Source organism: Siniperca chuatsi, linkage group LG4, assembly GCF_020085105.1.
Source record: "Siniperca chuatsi isolate FFG_IHB_CAS linkage group LG4, ASM2008510v1, whole genome shotgun sequence".
In the NCBI taxonomy this organism is placed as follows: Eukaryota; Metazoa; Chordata; class Actinopteri; order Centrarchiformes; family Sinipercidae; genus Siniperca; species Siniperca chuatsi.
Window position 1 is genome coordinate 29,413,860 of NC_058045.1, and position 8,759 is coordinate 29,422,618.

Here is an 8,759-nt window from a genome sequence, read left to right on the forward strand (position 1 = left end):
TTTCTGGGAGTTTGTTTCATATATGTGCTGCATAAAGACTGAATGCTGCTTCTCCGTGTTTAGTTTTGACTCTGGGGACAGATAGCAGACCTGTCCCAGACAACCTGAGCGGTTCATAATGGAGCAGCAGATCAGGAATAAACCATTCAGTGCTTTATGAAACCAACATCAGTATTTTAAAATACATTCTTCACAAACAGGAAACCAGTTTAAAGATCTGAGAACTGGAGTGATGTGATCCACCTTTCTGGTCTTAGTGAGGACTGAATCAGCTGCAGCTGTCTGATCGACTTGTTAGAGAAAGCTGTAAAAACCCCATGTCAGCAGTCGAGCCTACTGAAGATGATCTAAATCCTGCTGAGACATAAGTCCTTTAATTCTAGATATATTATTAAGGTGTTGGCTGATTTTGGAATTGTCTTAATGTGGATGTTAAGATTTAGGTCTGAGTCCATGACCGCACCAAGATTTCTGGCCTGGTTTGTGGCAACTGAAGCTAACTGACTTTTAATTGTTCTTCTGTGGCTCCAAAAAACATTTCAGTTTCATCTTTGTTTCACTAAACAAATACTGGCACATCCAATGGTTGATTTGTTCAAGTACTCACTCAGTGCTTGTATGGGACCATATCCACCTGGGTGATATCGTTTTATAAATCTCAACAGCTCGAACACTGGGAGGAAACACAGTGTTCTGATAATAAACGGCCACCATATCGGCATCAGCGGAGAGCTGTAATGGATGCAGGAGGCATGAAATATGCAGCAGTTTCCCCTAAAACTCTCATCCTACATGTAACATTAGCATGATGAGATACAAACACACACACACACTTACAGGCTTCTTACAGCAGAGCAATGCCATTTTCCATCAACCTGAATTATTTTACATACAGCATGCAGTACATATATACTGTGTGTGTGTCGGAGGGTTTTCAGGTTGAATAATTGAAGCCCAGGAGTTTCATGTTTGCAGGACGTGATGTATGTACATTTTCATATGTTCATACTGTATCTCTCACACACACACACACACACACACACACGGTAGCTTGACACTGTATATTGGACACTCTGAAGTGTATTATCATGTTAAAACTGTTCTTTTTACCAGTCATCACATATATTCATGACCCTGAACTTAACTTATTTAAGCTGAAATGGCTATTTATCGGTTTATGTTTCTATCTAGATAAAAATTCATCCCAAAAAGGGAAATTGTGGTGTTGCTATAGCCCAGTTTTGTAGAATTTTTAAATGTAGCGAAACGAAACGCAGCAAAGCGAGCCGAGTGACTGCTGATACTGGAGCACCAACATGCACTGTAATAAGTCATGTCTTTCCCCAAGAAAGAGAACTCAGGGTACCAAGAAAGAAAGGAAAGAAAGGAAAGAGAAAGAAAGCAAACTGAGGGAAAACAGCTCACCTATCACTTTCAAAAGAAAGGTGAGCCCAGCTAACACAGATTAAGAATGGTTTAAGCTAATAGCAGTTGTTTAGATTGAAGGCAGTCAGCCAGGAATCTAGTTTGGAGCATATTTGCATTGTATAACATAAATTAATCAGCATCATAACAACAATGTCATATGACATTATGTCTATCAACATCACCTAGCAAACCTTAACATCATGAAACACAGAGTCAGCCACTGAGAGTGGAGCAGCGGCAGATGAGCCAGGTAGGGGAGACAAGGTGAGCTCATGAAGTGGCTACTAAAAGTTATTGCAAGCAATCATTTGACACTGAGGTGTCGTGGACGTTGCAGTAAAGACAGTTCAAATCTGGAGCAATATTTAGCCTCTTTCCCAGTAAGCTGGCATGACATGTTTGGTATCAGGTATCAGATTTGTTGCAATCTCAAGATTCATATGATACCACTGGTATCTGGTAACTGAGCCTGCAACGGTGTTCAAAGACAGAGTCTAATTAAAATATAACCTATGGTTCTATTTTTCACTTTTAGATGGTTCAATTATGTTAGAAATAGGCCCACCTGTAGGCTGCAGTTTAATTGGCCTATTCAAACAAGACAACTTAATTCAAAAGATAAATATGAGCTTACCTTGTTTTTGTGTTACTGTTACTGGTGCATTCTGGTCAGATTTAATTCTTTATAAAAACAAGACTCGATCTTCAAAAAATCTTTTTCAAAAAAGGAGTCTTGAAAAAAAGGGTGTGTCTCATAATCAGGGTGAATAAGCAGGTTAAGAGGCTGTGCCAATCCTGCGTGCACAACTTGCTAACACTGTTTAAGAAAGGTTTAAACTAATATCGGTATGTTGTTTAGATTCGAGGCAGTCAACCAGGATAGTTTGGAGAATATATTTTTGCGTAACAAATGAATCAGCATCATAGCAACAAGGCCAATAACATTATCTATCAATATTACCAAGCAAAGCTAAACATCATGAACCACATGGGCCCCAACAGCCGCAGAGTGGGGAGCAGCGGCAGGTCCCTCATCAGCTCCTAATAATTACTGAGGACATGAGACAAGGTAAACGCATATAGTGGCAACTAAAGGTTATTCCAAGGATGGATCAGGAGAGGAAGGGTCCCACAGAGACTGCTTATGTATAAAGCCCAGAATTTTGTGCTACACCCCCAAATAGGACCAATAATATATCGTCATAAAATGAAGATTGGCAAGTTTTGTAGGTTGCCTGATCTGGACTAAATGTTGTGTTTATATGGAGACTGGACAGTGTAAATGTAAATGTCTTCTCCCTCTCAGTCTCTCTGACGTCCAGTGAAGCAGAGAGGAAGGTGACATTCAGGAGTCTCCACTCGGTTGGGAATCAATCAGTTTTGGTCTCCGGCGCTCTGGAACAACCAGCAACAAAAGACTTCCACTTCCTGCCTCCTGTAATCCTGTTACTACACCTCCGCTGCACCGTCCCTCCATCACCCAGAGGGGGGTTTACTACCCGACATGCACGATGGAAGGTCACGGACACTTCCAGGGGAAAACCTCGGCTTGTATTATCAGAGGAAGTGAGGCGTCAATGTGTTGCTGTTGCCCAACAGTCGACATGGTGAGACAAAATGGCTCAGTGTTTAGTTTTCAACGTGTCACAGCTGCTAATCAAACTAAAGATTCAGCGATCAATAAAAACAAAAACAAACAGAAGCATTTCCTCTGTGGCATCATCAGGCCTGTTTAAAGGAAGCGTTAATATGCGTGAGGTCATGTGACAACCTTAAACAGACAGGACAGGTGAGGTCAGGAGGTCAGAGAAACATCAAGGAGTCCTGTAGGACGAGGAGGAGAGAGTCGACATTAACAGGCAAAACAGGCAAGGTCCCGGGAGGAGGAGGGGCGGGAGTACAGGTACGACAGGTACGAGAGGTAAGACGGGTACGACAGGTCGGTCCCTCTGAGACGTGTCAGGGGAATAGAGAGACGACGCCGCCTGCAGATGATTAATGTCGGGGGCAGAGCGGTTTGTTGAAGGTTAGATGAGGACTGAGGCAAGTGAGGACTGAGGCAAGTGAGGACTGAGGCGGTGGTCCCAGCTCGCCACTATGACACCTGCAGACAGGGACGTAGTGGCGATTTGTTCGAAGGACTCCCAACAGGCCACAGATGAAGCTTCACTCGTCTCCCCTGAGCCTTTTTCCTCCACTTCCTCCGCACGCTAAATTACATCCCAGAGACATTCATCATCTGTAGAATTCAGCAGTGAAATTTAAAATGTCTCGTTTTATTAATTAAACGGTCTTTGACGTCACTGGATTTTTTTTAAAAAGCGAATTTTTCCTGTGGTCAGTTTGAAGACAAGCGCGGTGCCCTGCTGTGATAAACACCACTGAAATATATAAATGTAATTCCACATGACACCATTAAAACAGCTGGAATAATTTCCTCATCTCAGATGTGACTGTGTGAAGACAGAGCTGAACAGGCTGTGATTAATCTTTACTGCTGCTGGATGAGCTCGAGTTATCGCCTGAGGTTTCATTTACGTTTTTTTCCTCTGAAGGACAACCAGGGGAACATCGCACAAATTAGGGAAATGAGACTAATGTTGAGCTGCTGCAGTATAGTCGTTTCTCTTTTTATTGAGTAACAGTAAAAGAATTAAAGCTGACAGACTTTCTTCTAAAATCAGTGACAAAATCAAACAGGACTATCTCCATTACAAACTCATGTTCTTTGTCCAAACTTCATTCAAACTCTCAGAACCGTATTTGAAATTCTAGTGAAGATCTCAAAGTTTACCAAATCTATCAGGCTGAATTTTGGAGAAATGTGCCTAAAATGATGCAGTAGACATACAGAAAATTTCCATCTGAAGGAACAGTGCAGCCTTAAAACATCCGGTCAATGTTACCTTATCTTTGTGTGGTAATGCAGTTTAAGTGCAGATGAATACAATAATGTAACTGACTTGATATTCACTATGGTTGATTACCACAAGTTTCAACAGTCTGCTAACCAATTTTCATGATTTGCAGAAATGTATAAAATGTCATTTTTGTTGATTCTCTATTTTTTAAATGTATATTTACACATTTACTTAAAAGAGTTTTTCTAACTAAAGGTTGCTCTTTCTGGGAGTTACCTGGACAATTTCTTGGCTCTGGGCAGTTGCCAGGCAACCAGAAGAGACTCCAGGAAGTTGCTGGTCAGCATTTTGTTATCTTTGGACAGAGCCGGGCTAGCTGTGTCCAGTCTTTGCGCTAAGCTAAGCTAACCAGCTGCTTGCTGTAGCCTTACAGTATATTTAAGAGATGGACGTGAGAGTGGTATCGATCTTTATATTAAGTATTTCCCAAAATGTCAAACTGCTTTAAAAATTGTGTGACTGGGAAGCATTTTTGCATTTCCTACAGACATAAAGATTATTTGAAAGTAAAAATCCTTGTTTTTCTACTTTGTGGTTTACTGTGCTGGTTTCAGTGTGGACAGGTGGATGATGGAGGTGTTTGTTGGTTGTGAATGATGTCTCTCTGGACTCTGCTTCTGCTTCTACTTTCATGCTGATAAAACTGTGAGCTCATTGATTTGAATCAACTGTTCTACACTCTGTATGCATGCCACTCAAATCAATCTGTCTCTTTTCTCCTGAAGAGGATGATGTGACCTGATTCTTAAAATAAATTCTGGGTGCTCTTTGCTCCTTTCACTGAAATGTCTTTAACCTTTAACCAAGCTGGCAGCAGATGCAAACAGTCTGAATAAATATTATATCAATGGGATGGAAACAACAAGAATCCATGAAACATATATTCTCTATAAATGCTATGAACATATGATCAGACAACAGCTCATCACACATGGGAAAACACAACACAATGAGAGTCTGAAGTGGACTTTTTTCTCTTGCTTTTCGTCTTTGCTTTGTTTCCTTCATTTCTTCTAGATTTTCTTAACTCAAGTGTGACACAAACCAATTAACGACTTTATGACAATTGAAATGACTCAAAACAAAAAAACTAAGCAACCTCGTCTCATTTCTGAGAAGAAAAGAGGAAATAAAGTATGGAAGAAAAGGCAGGGAGCAGGAAAGGAAGGAATCAAAGAAAGAATAGTTGAGATGTTGTGGAGGTTGAAGGTCGATGGAAACAGGGAACCAAGGAATAATGGAAAATGGCAGAGCTGGGTCCGGAATGGAGGTAGGCGAGAGTGTGAGTGTGGGCTGGCAGGCAAGGAGGCACAAGGAAACACGGTGAGTAAATAAACGATAAACAACACAAGAGAATAACTCAGCGAAGAATGGCTGAAGCGCCGGGGTAGATATACTGCTGGAGTGATGAGCTCATTGATGGCACGCGTGTCAGTAAAGCTGAGATCAGCGGGCCGGGAGAGTGAGTGAAGTAACGCCACGGCCGCACAACACACAGACGCTGCCTTCAAATGCAACACGTGAGCTCGTGGTCACGACGCTGGAAGGCGTGTACACGATATGCTTGGCGTTCAAGTGGTAAGTCGTGAGAACACAGCTGCTAGGCAGCGGCAACATGGACGCCAAAAGACTCCTCGTTGTTCTCTTGTCATTCTTTGCTTCTTCCCAAGAAATGTTGACTTACTTTGTATTTCCACGCCATGTGGAGGAACAAGAAATGAGATTTACAAAGAATTACCATATATTAACTTACCATCCACCGAAAAATGTACTTCCACTTCTGAGGTTGTGAATACCACATGTGGGGGGCGTTCATATGGACTTTTGTCGTGAACACAATAAACACGACCCCATTTGAAGGCGGCAAGAGAGACAGATAAGGGAGCACAGGAGACACAAGAGGAAATACCGGTACACACCCGTAGCCGTGACGAAAGTAAAAGATGCAAGGAATGGAAGAGAGGAAGGAAGGAGAGGAAGTTAGACCAGGGGTGGAGCAAGTGTGGAGGTTCTAGGGGTGGGCGGTGACCGCCGCATGCCCTGCCGCCTTCGGCCTCCATTCCAATATACAAAATTTATATTGCAGCAACCCTCCCTTCACCCCAAGATACTATATTCACCAGCATTCAGCATCCCATAGTATTAAGCAATGACTTTAAAAAACACACTTAGTTACAGTTAGTTACTTTCAGATTACAATGTTTTGATCCCCTTCCTGTCCAGTGAATGAGTGAAAAATGTATCAAATTTGGTGATTTTGAATGTAAATGTTTGTAAAACTAAGTGTTCCTTTACGGGTTGAGGAAATTCTTCTACTTTTTTAATTAAACTATTAAACCTCTCCTTGGATTACCTGGAAAATGCATTGTCACAAAGCTGAAAACGGCTGTTTTTCTGAGAGCAAAAGTTGACTTTTTAAGAGATACGTGGTTCTCACAGGACATGGATTCTACACACAGATGCTGATCTTATAGACCATGATGCCTTAAAGTAGTTAAACTGAGCACAACCTTAAACATCTACAGCAGTAAAATGCAACATACACATTAATGCAGCAGTAATATTAATCCAGAAACATCAGAAACACTGACATGGGAACATTTTACCGCACCATGAGTACTCTTACTTTAAGTACTATAACTACATTTTGCTGATAATACAATTTATATACTTCCACTGAAGTAAGGGGGACGTTTACTTGTAATGGAGTATTTTCACATTATGGTATAAGTACTTTTAATTAAGTAAAGGATAGCCTATTTCATTTTATGTTGACTTGCTAATGTTAGCTGAGACATCGCATAACAAGACAAAGTTCCAAAAGAAAATTCTACATTACTAACTGGTTAAATAGTCGTTTCATACCTCTGATTTATTCGTATTCTCTAATCTGTCATCACAGCCAGCGACAGCGTCAGCGACAACAGCAAGTGACATAGGCCCCGTTTACGGACCGTCGACAGTTTACTCTTTCCTGGCCTGGTGGGTTGGCCAAATGGCTGTTTTGACAGATTTTAGTTTCGTTTCATCTCAGGAAGAAGGGTGATGGAACCATGTTTCTGTGAAAGTGAGGGTTACAACACCCGTAACTCCCATGGATGCAACGCACCTGAGAAGTACTACAAGAAAAGGAAGGATGGAAAGCAGGAATGTAAGGAAGGAGGGCAGAAAAGAAAAGAATGCTAAGAATGGAAAAAGGGAAGAAATGAAATAAAGTAAGAAAGGAAGACAAGAAGGAATGCAAGGTTTGGAAAAGACAGAGGAAGGAAATAAGTACGAAATACAAGAAACAAAGGAAGGAAGGAAAGCAAGAATGGAGGAAATGAAGGAAGGATTGGAAGAAATGGAACATGCAAAGCTCCTGTAAAAGGAAAATAAACTAAGCCTTAGATCTGTAAGGTTTCCATCCTGTAACAGCTGTTTTCTTCCCCCTCTTCCTCTCTCCTAGTCCCTCTCTTTCAGGAGCCTGGCGGTGAAAATGTGCAGATGGACCTGAAATAAACCTAAATGATTCACTCCTCGTCTTTACAAAAGGTCAGCATGGTGCCAAGCTCAGCGCCGTTCGTTTTGCTGCCATCTACAAGCAGCGAACAGCAAGAGGCTGGCTTTAAAAGCGAAAATATGTTTCTTTCATTGCACCATATGGTAATGTGAACTGATGTTACGCCATGTCACATCACATATGGAAATAATCCACATCAATAAATAAAGCGTGGGTGAGGGTCCAGGAGCTGCTGGTCACAAATCACAATCAGGAAATGATCCAAATTCATCCAATGGCTGAAGACATTACACTAAAAACCAAAACAGCATCACATGTCCTCCAGCAACACACTCCGTTGATAAATAAATACATGTAAGCTCACATTCTGGTTGGAGACTGGTTGGAAACTAAAGTTAACAGCGTGTTCTTACTGTTCACCTGGAGATGGTGCAAACAGAGGATAGCATGATTGTCACTGCCATAACTTTCCAGAGTCGTACAGTAAAATCTTTGTAATATTATATTGTCATAAAAAAAATGTTGTTCATGTGACATTACAAGTGTGAAGTGAATGTATTTTCATGTATAAACCTGTTAATTAGAAGAGAAGCTTGTCGAGGCGAGTGTGTGGCAGGGTTGCTGTGAAGCTCAGTGTACGGTTGACACCATGTTACACAGTAATATATATATATATATATATATATATATATATATATATGCACATGCACAGAGAGCATTTATGAAGAGAGACCCTGTGAATGCTTTGTTTCTCTACAATTACGGGGAAGTTATTGTGATGGCGCCTTGCATTAAACTGCTGAAAAATGTTTATTGTCAGTGGGTTAATTGAATACATACAGGGGACAGACAGGGGACAGGAAGAAAATAATGCTAAGAATGGAAAAGGGGAAGAAATTAAATGAGGT